The sequence below is a fragment of the Lepidochelys olivacea genome (genome assembly GCF_965140295.1).
Source record: "Lepidochelys olivacea isolate rLepOli2 genome assembly, chromosome: 7".
Taxonomy (NCBI): Eukaryota; Metazoa; Chordata; order Testudines; family Cheloniidae; genus Lepidochelys; species Lepidochelys olivacea.
In genome coordinates, this window is record NC_140417.1 from 51,464,993 (window position 1) to 51,485,310 (window position 20,318).

General features: G+C 50.5%; 1 protein-coding gene across 5 annotated transcripts in view; it reads left to right on the top strand.

Moving 5' to 3' along the window:
* The first annotated feature begins 6,251 nt into the window (after positions 1 to 6,251).
* Positions 6,252 to 20,318, top strand: part of IP6K1 (inositol hexakisphosphate kinase 1) — a 228,250-nt gene continuing 214,183 nt past the window's right edge. The window contains exons 1-3 of one of the 5 annotated variants that reach the window (XM_084634292.1): positions 6,252 to 6,431; positions 9,258 to 9,411; positions 9,544 to 9,754. The gene's annotated coding sequence lies outside the window, so the exon portion shown is untranslated. Of the gene's footprint in view, positions 6,432 to 9,257; positions 9,755 to 15,374; positions 17,561 to 20,318 lie in introns of those variants that run through there. The other 4 variants (XM_084634290.1, XM_084634319.1, XM_084634316.1 and 1 more) reach the window with 4 other exon arrangements.

Here is a 20,318-nt window from a genome sequence, read left to right on the forward strand (position 1 = left end):
GACCCTGGACTTCAGGAAAGCAGACTTCGACTCCCTCAGGGAACGGATGGCCAGGATCCCCTGGGGGACTAACATGAAGGGGAAAGGAGTCCAGGAGAGCTGGCTGTATTTCAAGGAATCCCTGTTGAGGTTACAGGGACAAACCATCCCGATGAGTCGAAAGAATAGTAAATATGGCAGGCGACCAGCTTGGCTTAATGGTGAAATTCTAGCGGATCTTAAACATAAAAAAGAAGCTTACAAGAAGTGGAAGGTTGGACATATGACCAGGGAAGAGTATAAAAATATTGCTCGGGCATGTAGGAATGATATCAGGAGGGCCAAATCGCACCTGGAGCTGCAGCTAGCAAGAGATGTCAAGAGTAACAGGAAGGGTTTCTTCAGGTATGTTGGCAACAAGAAGAAAGCAAAGGAAAGTGTGGGCCCCTTACTGAATGAGGGAGGCACCCTAGTGACAGAGGATGTGGAAAAAGCTAATGTACTCAATGCTTTTTTTGCCTCTGTCTTCACTAACAAGGTCAGGTCCCAGACTGCTGCGCTGGGCATCACAAAATGGGGAAGAGATGGCCAGCCCTCTGTGGAGATAGAGGTGGTTAGGGACTATTTCGAAAAGCTGGACGTGCACAAGTCCATGGGGCCGGACGAGTTGCATCCGAGAGTGCTGAAGGAATTGGCGGCTGTGATTGCAGAGCCATTGGCCATTATCTTTGAAAACTCGTGGCGAACCGGGGAAGTCCCGGATGACTGGAAAAAGGATAATGTAGTGCCAATCTTTAAAAAAGGGAAGGAGGATCCTGGGAACTACAGGCCAATCAGCCTCACCTCAGTCCCTGGAAAAATCATGGAGCAGGTCCTCAAAGAATTAATCCTGAAGCACTTGCATAAGAGGAAAGTGATCAGGAACAGCCAGCATGGATTCACCAAGGGAAGGTCATGCCTGACTAATCTAATCGCCTTTTATGATGAGATTACTGGTTCTGTGGATGAAGGGAAAGCAGTGGACGTATTGTTTCTTGACTTTAGCAAAGCTTTTGACACGGTCTCCCACAGTATTCTTGTCAGCAAGTTAAGGAAGTATGGGCTGGATGAATGCACTATAAGGTGGGTAGAAAGCTGGCTAGATTGTCGGGCTCAACGGGTAGTGATCAATGGCTCCATGTCTAGTTGGCAGCCAGTGTCAAGTGGAGTGCCCCAAGGGTCGGACCTGGGGCCGGTTTTGTTCAATAGCTTCATAAATGATCTGGAGGATGGTGTAGATTGCACTCTCAGCAAATTTGCAGATGATACTAAACTGGGAGGAGTGGTAGATACGCTGGAGGGGAGGGATAGGATACAGAAGGACCTAGACAAATTGGAGGATTGGGCCAAAAGAAATCTGATGAGGTTTAATAAGGATAAGTGCAGGGTCCTGCACTTAGGACGGAAGAATCCAATGCACCGCTACAGACTAGGGGCCGAATGGCTAGGCAGCAGTTCTGCGGAAAAGGACCTAGGGGTGACAGTGGACGAGAAGCTGGATATGAGTCAACAGTGTGCCCTTGTTGCCAAGAAGGCCAATGGCATTTTGGGATGTATAAGTAGGGACATAGAGAGCAGATCGAGGGACGTGATCGTTCCCCTCTATTCGACGTTGGTGAGGCCTCATCTGGAGTACTGTGTCCAGTTTTGGGCCCCACACTTCAAGAAGGATGTGGATAAATTGGAGAGAGTCCAGCGAAGGGCAACAGAAATGATTAGGGGTCTAGAACACATGACTTATGAGGAGAGGCTGAGGGAGCTGGGATTGTTTAGTCTGCAGAAGAAAAGAATGAGGGGGGATTTGATAGCTGCTTTCAACTACCTGAAAGGGGGTTCCAAAGAGGATGGCTCTAGACTGTTCTTAATGGTAGCAGATGACAGAACGAGGAGTAATGGTCTCAAGTTGCAGTGGGGGAGGTTTAGATTGGATATTAGGAAAAACTTTTTCACTAGGAGGGTGGTGAAACACTGGAATGCGTTACCTAGGGAGGTGATAGAATCTCCTTCCTTAGAGGTTTTTAAGGTCAGGCTTGACAAAGCCCTGGCTGGGATGATTTAACTGGGAATTGGTCCTGCTTCGAGCAGGGGGTTGGACTAGATGACCTTCTGGAGTCCCTTCCAATCCTGATATTCTATGATTCTATGATTCTATGAAACCAATATTCCCACTGTTATTACTGCTTGCTGTGCGCTCCACAATATCTGTGAGAGTAAGGGGGAGACGTTTATGGTGGGGTGAGAGGTTGAGGCAAATCGCCTGGCCGCTGGTTACGTGCAGCCCGACACCAGGGTGGTTAGACGAGCACAGGAGGGCGCTGTGCGCATCAGAGAAGCTTTGAAGACCAGTTTCATGACTGGCCAGACTATGGTGTGAAAATTCTGTTTGTTTCTCCTTGATGAAACCCCCCCGCCCCTTGGTTCACTCTACTTTCCTGTAAGCTAAGCACCCTCCCTGCCTCCCTTCGATCACCACTTGCAGAGGCAATAAAGTCATTGTTGCTTCATATTCATACATTCTTTATTAATTCATCACACAAATAGGGAGCTAACTGCCAAGGTAGCCTGGGAGGGGTGGTGGAAGAGAAAAGGACCGGGAGGGGTGGTGGAGGAGGGAAGCTGAGTGGTCGTACCAGACCTTCTGCCTCCCTTGGGTCCTGTCATAAATATAAAGGGACGCCACTTATATAACCACTTTTATATAACCACGAGGACACACAGCACTTTAAAACTTCAAAACTTATTGAATGCCAGCCTTCTGTTGCTTAGGCAATCCTCTGGGGTGGAGTTGCTGGGTGGCCGGAGGCCCCACCACCTCGTTCTTGGGCATCTGGGTGAGGAGGCTATGGAACTTGGGGAGGAGGGCGGTTGGTTACACAGGGCTGTAGCGGCGGTCTGTGCTCCTGCTGCCTTTCCTGCAGCTCAACCATAAGCTGGAGCGCATTAGTTTGATCCTCCAGCAGCCTCAGCATTGAATCCTTGCCTCTTCTCATCACACTGCTGCCACCTTTCAACCTCAGCCCTCTCTTCAGCCCGCCACTTACTCTCTTCAGCCTGCCACCTCTCCTCCCAGTCATTTTGTGCTTTCCTGCAGTCTGACATTGTCTGCTTCCACGCATTCGTCTGTGCTCTGTCAGTGTGGGAAGACAGCATGAGCTCAGAGAACATTTCATCGTGAGTGCATTTTTTTTGCCTTCTAATCTTCCCTAGCCTCTGGGAAGGAGAAGATCCTGTGACCCTTGAAACACATGCAGCTGGTGGAGAAAAAAAAAGGGGGACAGTGGTATTTAAAAAGACACATTTTATAGAACAATGGGTACACTCTTTCACGGTAAACCTTGCTGTTAACATTACATACACAGCACATGTGCTTTCGTTCCAACGTCGCATTTTGCCTCCCGCCACCACATGGCTAGCCCCTCACCCCTCCCCGTGGCTAACAGTGGGGAACATTTCTGTTCAGCCACAGGCAAACAGCCCAGCAGGAACGGGCACCTCTGAATGTCCCCTTAAGAAAAGCACCCGATTTCAACCAGGTGACCATGAATGATATCAGTCTCCTGAGGATAACACAGAGAGATAAAGAACGGATGTTGTTTGAATGCCAGCAAACATACACTGCCAGTGCTACTGGCTTGGAGTGGTAAAGTGTCCTACCATGGGGGACAGAATAAGGCTGCCCTCCCCAGAAACCTTTTGCAAAGGCTTTGGGAGTAAATCCAGGAGAGCCGTAAATGCCAGGGCAAATTATTCATTAAACATGCTTGCTTTTAAACCATGTGAAGTATTTTAAAAGGCACACTCACCAGAGGTCCCTTCTCCGCCTGGCGGGTCCGGGAGGCAACCTTGGATGGGTTCAGGGGGTACTAGCTGCAGGTCCAGGGTGAGAAACAGTTCCTGGCTGTCGGGAAAACCGTTTTTTTCCGCATGCTTGGTGTGAGCTATCTACAACTTCAGCATCATCATCTTCCTCGTCCCCCAAAACCTGCTTCCATGTTGCCTCCATCTCCATTGAAGGAGTCAAACAACATGGCTGGGATAGTGGTGGCTGAACCCCTAAAATGGTATGCAGCTCATCATAGAAGTAGCATGTTTGGTGCTCGGACCCAGAGCGGTCATTTGCCTCTCTGCTTTTCTGGTAGGCTTGCCTCAGCTCTTTAAGTTTCACGTGGCACTCCTTCAGGGCCCTGTTATGGCCTCTGTCCTTCATGCCCTGAGAGATTTTGACAAATGTTTTGGCATTTCGAAAACCGGAACGGAGTTCTGATAGCACGGATTCCGCTCCCCATGCAGCGATCAGATCCCATTCCTACCGTTTGAATCATAGCAGCATAGAATCATAGAATATCAGGGTTGGAAGGGACCTCAGGAGGTCATCTAGTCCAACCCCCTGCTCGAAGCAGGACCAATCCCCAATTAAATCATCCCAGCCAGGGCTTTGTCAAGCCTGACCTTAAAAACTTCTAAGGAAAGAGATTCTACCACCTCCCTAGGTAAACTTAAACTTAAACTTCAAAAACTTCTAAACTCCTACTAAAACTTACTTAAACTAAAACTTCTAAACTTAAACCAGAGACACTCAGGATGGTGATGGGACATTCCTGGGGCGGTGAGATCCTGGGATAGAGAAAACTGTTGTCTGGCCCTGTATGGTGTGCCTCCTATTTACCCAAAATATCCCCCCAGACCCCTTACACCCCCTTTCCTGGAGAGGTCTGAGATTAAATAAGATGAGCACAGACCGAGAAAAAAAACCCAGTCAGATTCTTAAAAAACAGAACTTTATTAGAAGAACAAAAAAAGATAAGAGAACAACTCTGTAACATCAGAATGGAAGATAATCTTACAGGCAGTCAGATTCAAAACATAGAGAATCCCTCTAGGCAAAACCTTAAGTTACAAAAAGACACAAAACCAGGAATACACATTTCCTCCAGCACAGCGAATTTCACGAGCCAAAACAAAGAAAACCTAACACATTTTCCAGCTTGATTACTTACTAACTTTACAGGAGTTGGAGGGCTTGCATCCTTGATCTATTTCCGGCAAAGGTATCACACAGACAGACAACAGCCTCCAGATTTGAAAGTATCTTGTCCCTTCATTGGTTATTTTGGGTCAGGTATCAACTTCTGAACCCTTTACAGGTAAAAGAACTTTGCCCCTGGCCAGGAGTCATTTTAAAGCACTGTATACAGAAAAGTGGTTATATAAGTGGCGTCCCTTTATATTTATGACAGGACCCAAGGGAGGCAGAAGGTCTGGTACGACCACTCAGCTTACGGCACCGGGGACAAGGTGAAGGTTCTTATCCTGGTGAGGAAGAATAAGCTGCAAGCTGCCTCGGACAGGCCCTTCAAGTTCATCAAGCAGCTGAAGGAGGAAAATGATGTGGTGGCACTGCCCAGCCGGGCTCACAGCCACCAAGGGGATCAGGTAAACATGATGGAGCTGTATTGTGAAAGGGAGAGGCTGGTACTGGCCATTGTGTGGCCAGTGGGAGAAGGGGGAAGATCCCTTGGTGAGTCCCTTGGTGAGTCCCTGAGACAGGAGCCGGTCCCTTGCTGGAATCAATTCCCCTCTCTGCCTGGTAGGATAGAAAGCTGGCTAGATTGTCAGGCTCAATGGGTACTGAGCAACGGCTCAGTGTCTAGTTGGCAGCAGGTATCAAGCGGAGTGCCCCAGGGGTCGGTCCTGGGTCTGGTTTTCTTCAATACTAATGATCCGGACTATGGGCTAGATTGCACCCTCAACAAGTTTGCGCATGACACTAAGCTGGGGGGAGAGGTAGATACCCTGGAGGTAGGTGTGATGTTGCACTCCATATGCTTTACGGAAATATGCTTATGAATAGGCCATAACTGGAATATGCTTTTCGCTAAATACCCCTTGTATTATGTCATTAGAAAGCTTGTAATCTACTAAGTGTGTTCATCCTATTTTTTTGCATGTATTATTTCTATATCTGGAATTAGAAGAATAAAATATAAACTTGTTTCACAGATGTAAACATATTAAGTGGAGGCTATTAAAGGTGCTCCAGAAAAAAAATCAGTTGTAAATGGCCTTAGTTACTTGAAAGCCTTCCTGTGTACGTGTGGGCCAGCCCATGGGAAATGGAGACTAGGGGACTTATAGTTATTTGTGACCATGTCACCTAGTAATGACATCCATCTTAAATCTGGTACTTTTCCATTTAGAAGGAGGGGTGTGGCTCCAGAGAGACAAAAGATTCCTATCTTGTGCAGAAGCTATAAAAGGGGGTGGAATAGGACAAAAGAGGCTGCCGGCCATGAGAAAACCCCTTCTTACCACCTGAGATGTCTGCTGGAACTAACTAGGACTGTACCAGGGAAAGGATTGGGCCCAGACTAGGAAGGAGTCTGTGAAAGAAGTTTATTGGAATGTCTCTGCGGGTGAGCTATTACCTGTTATCCGTTTCTTAATGCTTTTAGGCTTAGACTTGTGTGTTTTTGCTTTATTTTTGCTTGGTGACTTCTTTTGTTCTGTCTGTTGTTACTTCAAACCACTTGAATCCTACTTTTATATTTAATAAAATCACTTTTGTTTATTAATAAACCCAGAGTAAGTGATGAATACCTGGGGGAGCAAACAGCTGTGCATATCTCTCTATCAGTGATATTGAGGGTGAACAATTTATGAATTTACCCTGTATAAGCTTTATAACAAGTACAATGGATTTGTTTGGGGTTTGGCTCCTATTGGGACGTGGGTGCTGGAGACAGGTAACCTGCTGAGCTGTTTTCAAAGTCTGCAGCTTTGGGGGTGTGGCCCAGACCCTGGGTCTGTGTTGCAGCAGACTAGCGTGTCTGGCTCAACAAGGCAGGGTTCTGGAAGTCCCAAGCTGGCAGGGAAAACAGGCTCAGAGGTAATTTCTGTAACATCAGGTAACAGTCCAAGGAAGGAGGTCTCTGTGAATGAACACGTCGCAGTTAGGGATAGGGTACAGAGTAACCTAGCCAAATTGGAGGATTGGGACAAAATTAATTTGATGAGGTTCAACAAGGAAAAATGCACTTAGCACTTAGCACGTAAGAATCCCATGAACCACCACAGGCTGGGGACTGTCTGGCTAAGCAGCAGTTCTGCAGAAAAGGACCTGGGGATTACAGTGGCTGAGAAGCTGGATGCGAGTGAGCAGTGTGCCCTTGTTACCAAGAAGGCTAACCACATATTGGGCTGCATTAGGAGGAGCATTGCCAGCAGACCGAGGGAAGTGATTATTCCCCGCTATTAGGCACTGGTGAGGCCACATCTGGAGTATTGCGTCCAGTTTTGGGCCCCCCCCACTACAGAAAGGATGTGGACAAATTGGAGAGAGTCCAGCGGAGGGCAGCGAAAATGATTAGGGGGCTGGGGCACATGACTTATGAGGAGAGGCTGAGGGAACCGGACTTGTTTAGTCTGCAGAAGAGAGGAGTGAGAGGGGAGTTGATAGCAGCCTTCAAAAGAGGATGGATCATAGCTGTTCTTAGTGGTGGCAGATGACAGAACAAGGAGTAATGGTCTCAAGTTGCAGTGGGGGACGTCTAGGTTCGATATTAGGAAACACTATTTCACTAGGAGGGTTGTGAACCACTGGAATGGTTTACCGAGGAAGGTGGTGAAATCTCCATCCTTAGACATTTTTAAGGCCCCGCTTGACGAAGCCCGGGCTGGGATGATTTAGGTTGTGTTGGTCCTTCTTTGATCGGGGGTTGGACTAGATCACCTCCTGAGTTCTCTTCCAACCCTAATCGTCTATGATTTGTAACAACAGCTGCTTTGGAACCAGCCTGGCCTCGCTAACCTAGCTGTTCACCAGGTGGAGACAGGAGTCCACCCTCCTGTAAGATGCTCCCAATTCTGGGTCACTGGGAAAACAGCCAAGGACCTGGTGGGAGAGGTCGGAGACATACTGACTTTAGGGCGTGATCCAGCCATCCACCAGCCCCGGGGGCCTGTCACTTGTGCCGGTCCACAGGAAAGATGGGTCGATCCGACTCTCAATGCCATCACCATGTCTGCCGCCTGCACATACCTACTCCTGATGAGAGCCTAGACAAGTGGGGGGGACTCAGTACCCATGACCAAGGATGTCACCAAAGGCTACTGGCAGGTGCCTTTCGATCCAGATGCCAGGTTGAAACCTGCTTTTGTTACCTCTTTGGGGCTGTACAAGTCCGACCTTTCAGCCTTAAGGAAGGGTCGGTCACCTACCGGTGCCAGACGGATCAATTACTGATGGCGATGGAGAATTTTACCCTAGCGTACATTGATAATATTTGTGCCATTAGTCAGACCTGGGAGGACCATGTGTCCCAGGTGATTAGGGGGCTGAGTTACCTCCAGGATTCAGGGCCGACTGTAAAAGCTAGGAAGTGCAAGGTGGGGATGGCAGAGGTGTCGTACCTGAGCCACAAGGTAGAGAGCGGCTGCCTAAAGCCAGAGCCAGCCAATGTCGGGGCGACCAGAGATTGGCCTGCTCTCCAGACTATGAAACAGACCCAGGGCTTTATTGGGATGGCGGGGCACTACCAGAGGCTTGTGCCCCACTTTAGCTCTGTGTCAGCTCCCAAGAAGGGTAAGCTAGACAAGCTGGTCTGATCGGAGCAGTGCCAGAGGGCTCTCTGCACACTGAAGGAGGATCTGGTCAAGGGCCCGGTGCTGGGAAACCCAGACTTTGACAAGTCCTTTATGGTGTTCACCGATGCCCCAGACACAGGACTGGGCACGGTGCCGAGGCAGGCCCATGCAAAGGGGGCGAAACACCACATCATGTACCTGAGCAGGAAGCTGCTGCCCTGGGAGCAGGGCTATGCAGCCATAGAGAAGGAATGCCTGGCCATGGAGTGGGCTCTTACAAGGCTGCAGCCGGATCTATTTGGGCAGCGCTTCACTGTGTGCACAGACTACTCGCCCTGCCATGGCTGCGTCAGATGAGAGGGGCCAATGCCAAGCTCCTGAAGTGGAGTCTGTCATTAAAGGATTACGCTATGGAGGTGGTCCATAGTGGTTAAAGGGAGTGAAAGTGTTTTAAAGGCTGATGCTTTGTGCCGGAGAGGGAGACCTGAACTTCCCCAGGTCACTGGCTAAAGTGAACCCGCTCAGTTAGGTCTCGAAGAGGGGAAGAGGGGAGACATGTGGTGGGATTTCCCCTTGTTATGTTGTATATGAGGCTTACTGTTTGACATGAATGCTGTGTGTCCCTAACTTTCCCTGTGTATTGCACCAATGTCTAGGTGGTGGGAATAAACGTGTGCAATTTTTGGAGATGCTCCAGCTTTCTGTATGGAAGTTATGGACACCCCTTTGTAAGTTGAGACCCAGGAGGGGGATGCGACGAGGATACTCTTGGCCTGGGAAGCGAGAGAAAGGCCAGAGGAGGAGCAACAGGTAGGGCAGGGGCCAGGCAGTTCGAAGCGAGTCTCGGCTGGCTTGGGGCTCAGGGGGAGAAGCTAAGAAGTGCTAAGAAGTTCTGTCCTGCGCTGCGTTCCTGTCGACTAATAAACCTTCTGTTTTTACCAGCTTGGCTGAGAGTCACGTCTGCCGGTGTGTCATGGAATCACCGGGGCGATGCTCTGGAACTACTCCGTCTGACGCCAGCCAAGACTCTGGGGGAGCATGCCTCCTCTCTCAGAGCATACTGTCTCCAGGCAAGAAGCTTAAACATCTTCACCTTTCCTGGGTCTGACCTTGGAGCATTCAGCATCCCCATCCACACCGTGCACTTCCCACAGTGAGTCTGCCCGGGTGGGGTTCCTGGGGAAGCCAGAGGGTCCTGCACCTCAACTCCGCAGTCAGGCATGACTCTCAGTCAGCCAATAAAACAGAAGGTTTATTAGTGGACAGTAACACAGCGTAGGACAGAACTTGTTAGCACAGAAATCAGCGACTTTCAGCCAAGTCTATCTTTCAAGTCCTGGGCCAGACGCGCTGCACTAGCCCTCTTCCAGTCTCCTAATGCAGACTGCCAGCTTCCAACACCCCCCTGTTGCCCCTTCTCCGTCTCTTTGTCTTGCTTCCCAGGGAAAATGTGTCACCGGGTCACATAGGTGCAAACGGCTGGGTAGCCTCACCTGCCCTGAGGTCCTCAGTAAAAATCACACGCCCAACTCATACGCAACAAAACAAGATGAATAAAACCCCACTTTGTCACAGCTCTTCCTCCTCAGAGACCGGAACTGGGTGGGGCACTTTGGCCAGTGGCCTGCGTAAGTTCTGTCCCGCATTTCTGGGACAAAGCATCGGCTACAATCTTGGCACTCCCCTTAACGTGGACCACCTCCATGTCATAATCCTGAAGCTGGAGACCCCACCTCAGGAGCTTGGCATTGGCCCGTTTCATCTAGTGTAGCCACCTCAGGGGTGAATGGTTAGTGTACACGGTGAAGCGGCGCCCAAACAGATACGGCTGCAGATTTGTAAGGGACCACACCATGGCCAGACATTCCCTTTCTATTGCTGGATAAGTCTGCTCCGAGGGCAGCAGCTTCCTGTACAGGTACATGATGGAGTGTCTCTCCCGCGTTCCATCAACCTGCATTAGCACGTGCACCCAGCGCTGTGTACGAGGCATCGGTGAACACCATAAAGGGCTTGTCAAAGTCTGGGTTTACCAGCATCGCACAGGCGCCAACTTTCATTTCGCAGTGCAAACATGGGAGGGAGGGGTGAGAAGCAAGGGAGCTACAATGCAATGAGTCACCTGCATGAGGCCCCACCAGGGGAATTGCTCAACCTTGCTTGGAGAGACATTCCATTTGTTCTACAAGCACATGGACTGAGAGTGTAAAACAGGGAGAATGGACACATACTGGGCCCTTCTCCTGCCCCACCTCTTCTGCAAGCAACCAGGCAGGACACTGAGAAGAACACAAGACTCCAACACAGGAGTTTGGCCCAGGTTTAAGGAACAAATCTGTATATTAAGGACTGCAATATCCAGTAGGGTGAGAAAAACTGCTTAATCTAGTTGCTGCCCAATCTAAAGGGTTGAGAGTTTAGACTGTGCTTATATTTTATTTTATTTTCGTAACCACTCTGACTTGTTATGCCTCGACTTAAAATCACTTTAGATCTAGCTTTATAGTTAATACATTTGTTTATTCTACCTGAAGCAGTGCATTTGTAGCAGAGACTCCCCTTGGCATAACAAGCCTGGTACATATCAATTTCTTTGTTAACTTGATGAACTCATATAAGCTTGCAGTGTCCAGCGGCCATAACTGGACACTGCAAGACGGAAGTTCCCAGGGTTATGTCTGGGACCGGAGATATTGGCTAGTATCATTCAATTGCAACTAGCTTGGAGCAGCTTACATGCCAGAGGCTGTGTGTGAACAGCCCAGGGGTGGGGTGGGGGGTGGGGTCTCACAGCAGAGCAGGGTAAGACTGGCTCCCAGAGTCAAAGAAACAGATAGCCGTGGGGGGAGCAGACGGACACACCGACAGGCAGAAACCACGGTTGGAGTGCATGGACCCACTGCTGTCTGAAGTGTCCCTTTATTATTCTGCTACAAAACAAAAACTAACAGGACACTGGGGCTTTCCTGGGAGGGTGGGGGAAGGACAGAGCCCCTGACCATTTCCAGGGACAGGACATCACAGACAACACTTTCAGATAAGGCACTGCTAAGCCCTGCCCCGCTCCCTGCAGCACAGGCTCTAGTACAGGGGTGGCTCACAATTTCAGCCTGTGCACGTCTGCGGAAGCACACTATGTAGAAGTCCAGTCTGTCATATCCACCATCAGGCGGAATCCACCCCGTAGGAGGGTTCCTGTCGGTCAGTGCACTGTTCAGTGGTGCGTTGAAAATATTCCTTAGTCTGAGACCATGAAAGTAGGCTTCCTGATCACCGCAGAACTGTATCATGTTCTTGGGAGTGGTGGGGCAGAAAGAGATAGGACCGACTCTTCTGCCGAGCTAAGTGTGTGGTTGGATCGATTAATGATATTGTTAAGTGAGTTGAGGGAACCACTGTTGTAGCATGTAGGAGTTTAGATAGTTTACTGTCCTTTTTCCTCTGTAGAGAAGTGAATTGTGCGTTGTAAATGGCTTGTCTCGTTTTTGTAAAGTCCAGCCACGTGGAATTTTGTGTGCAAGGTTGGTTTTGTATGAGAGTTTCTAGTTTTGAGAGCTCATTCTTGATCTTCTGTTTGCTGTACAGGATGCTGATCAGATAGGTTCCTCAGTTTCTTTGAGAGTGTGTGGCACAGTCTCTCACCGTAGTCAGTGTAGTAAGTCGATTGCAACGGATTTTTTACCTTCAGTCCGTTTGGTATGATGTCCATCTGTTTGCACTTGGGGAGAAAGATGATGTCTGTCTGTATCTGTGCAATTTTTTTTGTTCAAGTTGATGGATTTCCACTCCATACGGCTAAATTTAGTGCCTTGCATGGTGACAAGTAGCAGCCGGGAGTCTATCAACCCAATTCCCCAGTCAGCGGGGGGGGGCGCGGTGCGGGGCGCCCCAATCAGAAAGCGAAGGAGCTGAAAGCGAAGGAGCTGGAACTGGAGGAGCAGAGACTGGTGGGCAGAGGGCCTGCCAGGGGAGTAAATGAAGAAGGACCCAAGATGCCAGTTCTGCAGAGAATCTAGACACCAAATTGTCACCCCAGTTTAAGGAGGGGGGATATTAATGCCTACTTCACGTCCTTCACATCCTTCAAGGCTTGTGATCTGATCCAGATTGACCCTGCAGACAGGCTCCGCTGTGTAACCGCCCCCTGCTGGGTTCCAAGGCCAAGGAGGGATTGAGCTAAATGGATGGTATTGAGATGGGGAACTATGACCTGTTCAAACAGGCTTTGCTACTGAAGTTTGAACTGATCCCCAAGGTGTACGATTCTGGGGTGTACGCAAGACCCCAAGTGTCACTTACAAGGAGGTCACCAACCTGCTGTGGGAATATCTCCGCAAGTGGGGGAAGGGTACAGGGGCCACTACCTCCGAGGGATTGAAGCAGCTGTATGACATCTCTTCTCCAGACCTTAAGATGTGGTTAGTGGACCCAAAGCACTGGGCACTAGCGGATGAGTTTGTGGACAGCAGATGGGGGGGGGGAGGCGCGAAGGAGACCGATATCGGGGAGTCAGAAGGGTGGGTCACCCAGAGACCTCTCAAAGTTGCGAGTCCAAGAAGCCCAACTCAGGGGTGCCCATGAGCCAGAGCGGGCCAACCCCCCCACTCGTGGGACTTGAGGGACCTGAAATGTAATTACTGTGGCCGAAAAAGACACAAAGTGGCGCAATGCCTGAAGATGAAGGAACTGCAGGCCAAGCAGAATCCTCAGAGTGTCAACTGGGCGGAAGCCCACCGAGAGGGGGCACCACCAGTCCAGGGGGCCGCAGTCAACATGGCAGAGTCAGGGAGAGGAGAACGCCAGTGCAGAGGAGCAGGGGAAGGTGGGGCTCCAGTTCCAGAGCACCTGTACTCAATCCCCTGGGTGAGAATGAAACATGCCTCATGGAAAAATCGCGAGCTCATCCCCATTGAGGTGGGCGGAAGGAGCGTCCAGGGGTTCTGGGACACAGGCAGAGAGGTGACACTGGCCAGGCCAGAGGCGGTAGACCCAGACCAGCGAGTGCCTGATGCATAGCTGACCCTGAGAGGTGTGTTCAGGCCCCTCGACAAGATTCCTGTAGCAAAGATGCATCTGAACGGGGGGGGTGCCTAAGGAGGGCCCCCAAAGAGTTTGGGGTGCATGATAAGCTACTCCTGGAGGAACTAATGGGTCTTGACTTGGGGGACTGGCCGGGTGGCACTCAGAGCACCCTGATCCTTCCCCAGAGTCAGAGCCAGTGAGGGACACCCTGTCCTGAGCCAGCAGTGCGAAACCTCCCAATGTGGGGAGCAAAGCACCAAGGGTAGGGTTCAAAAGGGCTGGGCCTGAGCCTCTGTCCCAAGATGGGGAAACCAATGCATAGCCAGCCAGGGCTGTGGCCCCAAACCCAGCAGCGGAATTCCAGATTGAGCTGTAGGCGGATCCCTCCTTAAAGAAGCTGAGGGCCTTTGCTGGCCACAGTGGTGCCGGACCCCTGGGGAGGACAGCTGGGAGAGCTTCCTGTGAGAGAAGGGAATGGGCTGGTTTGGGGGCAGACTGAACCTTGTAAAGCCAGGAGTCAGTTTGTGATTCCCCAGTCTGGCCCATGATGTTCCCCTTTTGAGGCATCAGGGCAGCTAGCACGCCAGGCAGCGGCTGCTGCAGAACTTTTACTGGCTCGGGTCTTGGACGCTGTCCAACAGTATTGCAGGTCCTGTGACTCCTGCCAGAGGGTGGGGAAGGCCTGGGGTAAGTGCAAAGCATCTCTGAGACATTTGCCCATCATACAGCCTTTTCATCATGGAAATAGTGGGGCCCCTCAGCAAGGCAATCCGCGCTGGGAAGAAATACATTCTGGTGGTGGTACCCCGATGCAGTGGCCTAGTCCTCTATCGAGGAAGGCACCGTGGCAGATGTACTGCTGACCATTTTCAGCAGAGTGGGGTTCCCCAAGGAGGTCCTTACTGACCAGCAGTCCAACTTCATGTCAGCCCTGCTCCAGTGCTTGTGGGAGAAGTGTGGGGATCAGGCACACCTGGGCCACTGCATGTCACCCTCAGTCCTATGGGCTGATGGAGAGGTTCAATGGGACTCTAAAGATGATGCTGAAAACATTTATGGCCCAGCACCCGCAGGAGTGGGACAAGTATTTACCCTACGTGCTGTTCGCATACAGGGAAGTTCCCCAGGAATCCACAGGGTTTTCCCCATTCGAGTTGCTTTATGAGAGAAGAGTGAGGGGACCCTTGGACTTGATGAGGGACGACGGGGAAGGGAAGCCCTCTCCCCATGGAGAATCTGTGGTGGAATACGTACTGATTTTCCGGGAAAATCTCACTGAGCTTATGGGTTTGGACAGGAGAAACCAAGTCAGGGCCTAAGGGAAGCAGAAAAGCGGGGGCCCCTCCTGTGCCACTGGGGACCAGGTGATGCTTCTCATCCCCGTGAAGAAGAATAAGTTGCAAGCTGCCTGGGATAGGCCTCTCAAGGTCATCAAACAAGGAGGTGAACTATACGGTGAAACCTTTTTCAGCACCCTAAAGCCTGCGATTGAATCAAAAAATCTGAACACTGCTGCTGGATGTACAGCCCAGATCCAGTTCAACGTTGTCACGACAGCTACATAGTCTGATATTCGTTTAGATCAGAGATGGGCAAACTTTTTGGCCCGAGGATCACATGTCGGTATGGAAATTGTATGGCGGGCCATTAATGCTCAGAAAATTGGGGGTTGGGGTGTGGGAGGGGAGGAAGGATACGGCTGGGGCTGCGGGCTCTGGGGTGGTGCCAGAAATGAAGCGTTCAGGGTGCAGGAGGGGGATGAGGGCTGGGGCAGGGAGTTGGTGCACTGGAGGAGGTTGGGGTGCAGTCTCCGGGTGGCGCTTACCTCAAGCATCTCTGGAAGCAGCAGCATGTGCCCTGTCCAGCACCGTCCCTACAGCTCCCATTGGCGGCGCTTGTGGTAGGGGCCGCATGAAGAGCCATCTTACATCTTAGTAAGAGCCAGAGAGGGGGAACCAGATCCTGCTGTTTCCGGGAGCCACACAGATCCATGGCACAGTACTTTCATTTGTCGTGTAACTGACATTTCACTAGCAGCTCTCTGTAGCGTGCAAGCAGGTGTGGTAATAAATGCACCGCACAGAATTTGGACTGCCTGGGCTTGTGTTAAATCTAATTTTTAATGTTCTGATTTTGATGCTGACCCAAAAGTTTGGCAGCCAGAGTCAATCCTGCATCTTGGCAGGGCCCAGACTAGAACTAGGTGACCCTTGCGGTCCCTCCCAACCCTATGGGGCTATGATCCTAGTACCGGGTCTGATTCAGGCTCTGTATAGGGTCAGCAGTGTTTTCGTATCCAGCCTCCAAACAGACCCAGCAATCCGTGTATGGGAAGCTGGACGTGGCCGATGATCATATTCCTATGCTTATAGCCGTGTGCTGTGCGCTACATAATATTTTTGAAGGGACGGGTGAATGCTTCACTCAGGGCTGAACCGCAAAGGCTCAGCACCTGGAGGCTAGCTTTGAACAGCCAGAGACCAGGGCTATTAGAAGGGCACAGCACGGGACCATAAGGATCAGGGATGCTTTGAGGCAGCAATTTGAAGCTGAAACCTATACTCGAGATTGCAGTGCTTGTAATGCTAGGAGGTGATTGGTGCACATGATGCAAGAAGGGAACTTAACATAGCTGTATCTATGTTACTTTGCAGTGCTCTTTTTGCTTTCACTTAATAGAATAAAGATTGCTTTCAAACAAACACAATTCTTTTACTGAAAGACAACAACCGGAAGAGAGAGTCCAATGAAAAAAATCATCAGTCGGGAGCAGGATGGGGGAGAATGGAGGGTATGGAAGGTCTCAAGAGGAGGAGGGGGGTCTCAGCACGGCTACAGATTTGTGTATGTCCAGGGATCATACCCAAACCTGGGCAAGTGTTGAGTGTAGTGGGTATTGGGAGTCCACACTGCTGGACTTTGAGGAGGGAGGAGTGGAATGCTGCGGGTAGAGAGTGGATCCAGGAGGTTGATAAGAGTGTGTTGGCGATGTGTGTGTGTGTGTGTGTGTGGTGCTTTGGGAAAGAGTTTTCCGACAGTGGCTGCAGGGGAAGGTGGGCGTGGAGCTGCTCGGTTTGAAGAGCTAGTACCTCTGGAGCATGTCCGCTTGACGCTCCATGACTGTTAAGAGCCCCTCCGTGGCTTCTTTCTGGTGTGCTGCGTTCTCCTTTCATTCCGTCTTCTCACTGTCCCACCACTCCTTCAATTCCTTTTTCTCAGCAGCGGAGTGGATGATAACCTCACGCATAAAGTCCTCCTTACTTCTTCACCGTTTTCGAATTCTTCGCAACCGCTCTGCCGCCGATAACAAAGAGGGAGGCTGGTCTCCCAAGGTCATCTGTGTGAAGTTTAAATACAACATTTTACAGAAGCAGTATTGTTTGCTACATAGACAGCACTCTTTCAGTGCTTTAAAACACAGCTGGTACTCACACAACTGTCAGTATCTGGTTGACCCCAGGCAAGCACACATAAGCCACAAGACTCCCAAAATGGTGAGTAGCAGCAGGGACAGGGTAAATCACTGTTTCGGGACCCTGCTGTACACTGGACACTTGGCTCTTGGGCACTTGGGGAGAGCCAGCACTGTAGGGTGGGCCTGATATTCATTCCTGTCTCCACACTTTCCACAGGAGGTGATCATTATGGGTGATATCTCGCTGCTGAGGGTGAGCAGGGAATCAAGGGACAGTGTTCTCTAAGCCTGCGGCTTCTGCCCTGGCCCTATGTGAATGGCGCGTGTGTACCTATGGATTCCTATCTTGTGCAGAAGCTATAAAAGGGGGTGGAATAGGACAAAAGAGGCTGCCGGCCATGAGAAAACCCCTTCTTACCACCTGAGATGTCTGCTGGAACTAACTAGGACTGTACCAGGGAAAGGATTGGGCCCAGACTAGGAAGGAGTCTGTGAAAGAAGTTTATTGGAATGTCTCTGCGGGTGAGCTATTACCTGTTATCCGTTTCTTAATGCTTTTAGGCTTAGACTTGTGTGTTTTTGCTTTATTTTTGCTTGGTGACTTCTTTTGTTCTGTCTGTTGTTACTTCAAACCACTTGAATCCTACTTTTATATTTAATAAAATCACTTTTGTTTATTAATAAACCCAGAGTAAGTGATGAATACCTGGGGGAGCAAACAGCTGTGCATATCTCTCTATCAGTGATATTGAGGGTGAACAATTTATGAATTTACCCTGTATAAGCTTTATAACAAGTACAATGGATTTGTTTGGGGTTTGGCTCCTATTGGGACGTGGGTGCTGGAGACAGGTAACCTGCTGAGCTGTTTTCAAAGTCTGCAGCTTTGGGGGTGTGGCCCAGACCCTGGGTCTGTGTTGCAGCAGACTAGCGTGTCTGGCTCAACAAGGCAGGGTTCTGGAAGTCCCAAGCTGGCAGGGAAAACAGGCTCAGAGGTAATTTCTGTAACATCAGGTAACAGTCCAAGGAAGGAGGTCTCTGTGAATGAACACGTCACAGTTAGGGATAGGGTACAGAGTAACCTAGCCAAATTGGAGGATTGGGACAAAATTAATTTGATGAGGTTCAACAAGGAAAAATGCACTTAGCACTTAGCACGTAAGAATCCCATGAACCACCACAGGCTGGGGACTGTCTGGCTAAGCAGCAGTTCTGCAGAAAAGGACCTGGGGATTACAGTGGCTGAGAAGCTGGATGCGAGTGAGCAGTGTGCCCTTGTTACCAAGAAGGCTAACCACATATTGGGCTGCATTAGGAGGAGCATTGCCAGCAGACCGAGGGCTTATATTCCCCGCTATTAGGCACTGGTGAGGCCACATCTGGAGTATTGCGTCCAGTTTTGGGCCCCCCCCCACTACAGAAAGGATGTGGACAAATTGGAGAGAGTCCAGCGGAGGGCAGCGAAAATGATTAGGGGGCTGGGGCACATGACTTATGAGGAGAGGCTGAGGGAACCGGACTTGTTTAGTCTGCAGGAGAGGGGAGTTGATAGCAGCCTTCAAAAGAGGATGGATCATAGCTGTTCTTAGTGGTGGCAGATGACAGAACAAGGAGTAATGGTCTCAAGTTGCAGTGGGGGACGTCTAGGTTCGATATTAGGAAACACTATTTCACTAGGAGGGTTGTGAACCACTGGAATGGTTTACCGAGGAAGGTGGTGAAATCTCCATCCTTAGACATTTTTAAGGCCCCGCTTGACGAAGCCCGGGCTGGGATGATTTAGGTTGTGTTGGTCCTTCTTTGATCGGGGGTTGGACTAGATCACCTCCTGAGTTCTCTTCCAACCCTAATCGTCTATGATTTGTAACAACAGCTGCTTTGGAACCAGCCTGGCCTCGCTAACCTAGCTGTTCACCAGGTGGAGACAGGAGTCCACCCTCCTGTAAGATGCTCCCAATTCTGGGTCACTGGGAAAACAGCCAAGGACCTGGTGGGAGAGGTCGGAGACATACTGACTTTAGGGCGTGATCCAGCCATCCACCAGCCCCGGGGGCCTGTCACTTGTGCCGGTCCACAGGAAAGATGGGTCGATCCGACTCTCAATGCCATCACCATGTCTGCCGCCTGCACATACCTACTCCTGATGAGAGCCTAGACAAAGTGGGGGGGACTCAGTACCCATGACCAAGGATGTCACCAAAGGCTACTGGCAGGTGCCTTTCGATCCAGATGCCAGGTTGAAACCTGCTTTTGTTACCTCTTTGGGGCTGTACAAGTCCGACCTTTCAGCCTTAAGGAAGGGTCGGTCACCTACCGGTGCCAGACGGATCAATTACTGATGGCGATGGAGAATTTTACCCTAGCGTACATTGATAATATTTGTGCCATTAGTCAGACCTGGGAGGACCATGTGTCCCAGGTGATTAGGGGGCTGAGTTACCTCCAGGATTCAGGGCCGACTGTAAAAGCTAGGAAGTGCAAGGTGGGGATGGCAGAGGTGTCGTACCTGAGCCACAAGGTAGAGAGCGGCTGCCTAAAGCCAGAGCCAGCCAATGTCGGGGCGACCAGAGATTGGCCTGCTCTCCAGACTATGAAACAGACCCAGGGCTTTATTGGGATGGCGGGGCACTACCAGAGGCTTGTGCCCCACTTTAGCTCTGTGTCAGCTCCCAAGAAGGGTAAGCTAGACAAGCTGGTCTGATCGGAGCAGTGCCAGAGGGCTCTCTGCACACTGAAGGAGGATCTGGTCAAGGGCCCGGTGCTGGGAAACCCAGACTTTGACAAGTCCTTTATGGTGTTCACCGATGCCCCAGACACAGGACTTGGCACGGTGCCGAGGCAGGCCCATGCAAAGGGGGCGAAACACCACATCATGTACCTGAGCAGGAAGCTGCTGCCCTGGGAGCAGGGCTATGCAGCCATAGAGAAGGAATGCCTGGCCATGGAGTGGGCTCTTACAAGGCTGCAGCCGGATCTATTTGGGCAGCGCTTCACTGTGTGCACAGACTACTCGCCCTGCCATGGCTGCGTCAGATGAGAGGAGCCAATGCCAAGCTCCTGAAGTGGAGTCTGTCATTAAAGGATTACGATATGGAGGTGGTCCATAGTGGTTAAAGGGAGTGAAAGTGTTTTAAAGGCTGATGCTTTGTGCCGGAGAGGGAGACCTGAACTTCCCCAGGTCACTGGCTAAAGTGAACCCGCTCAGTTAGGTCTCGAAGAGGGGAAGAGGGGAGACATGTGGTGGGATTTCCCCTTGTTATGTTGTATATGAGGCTTACTG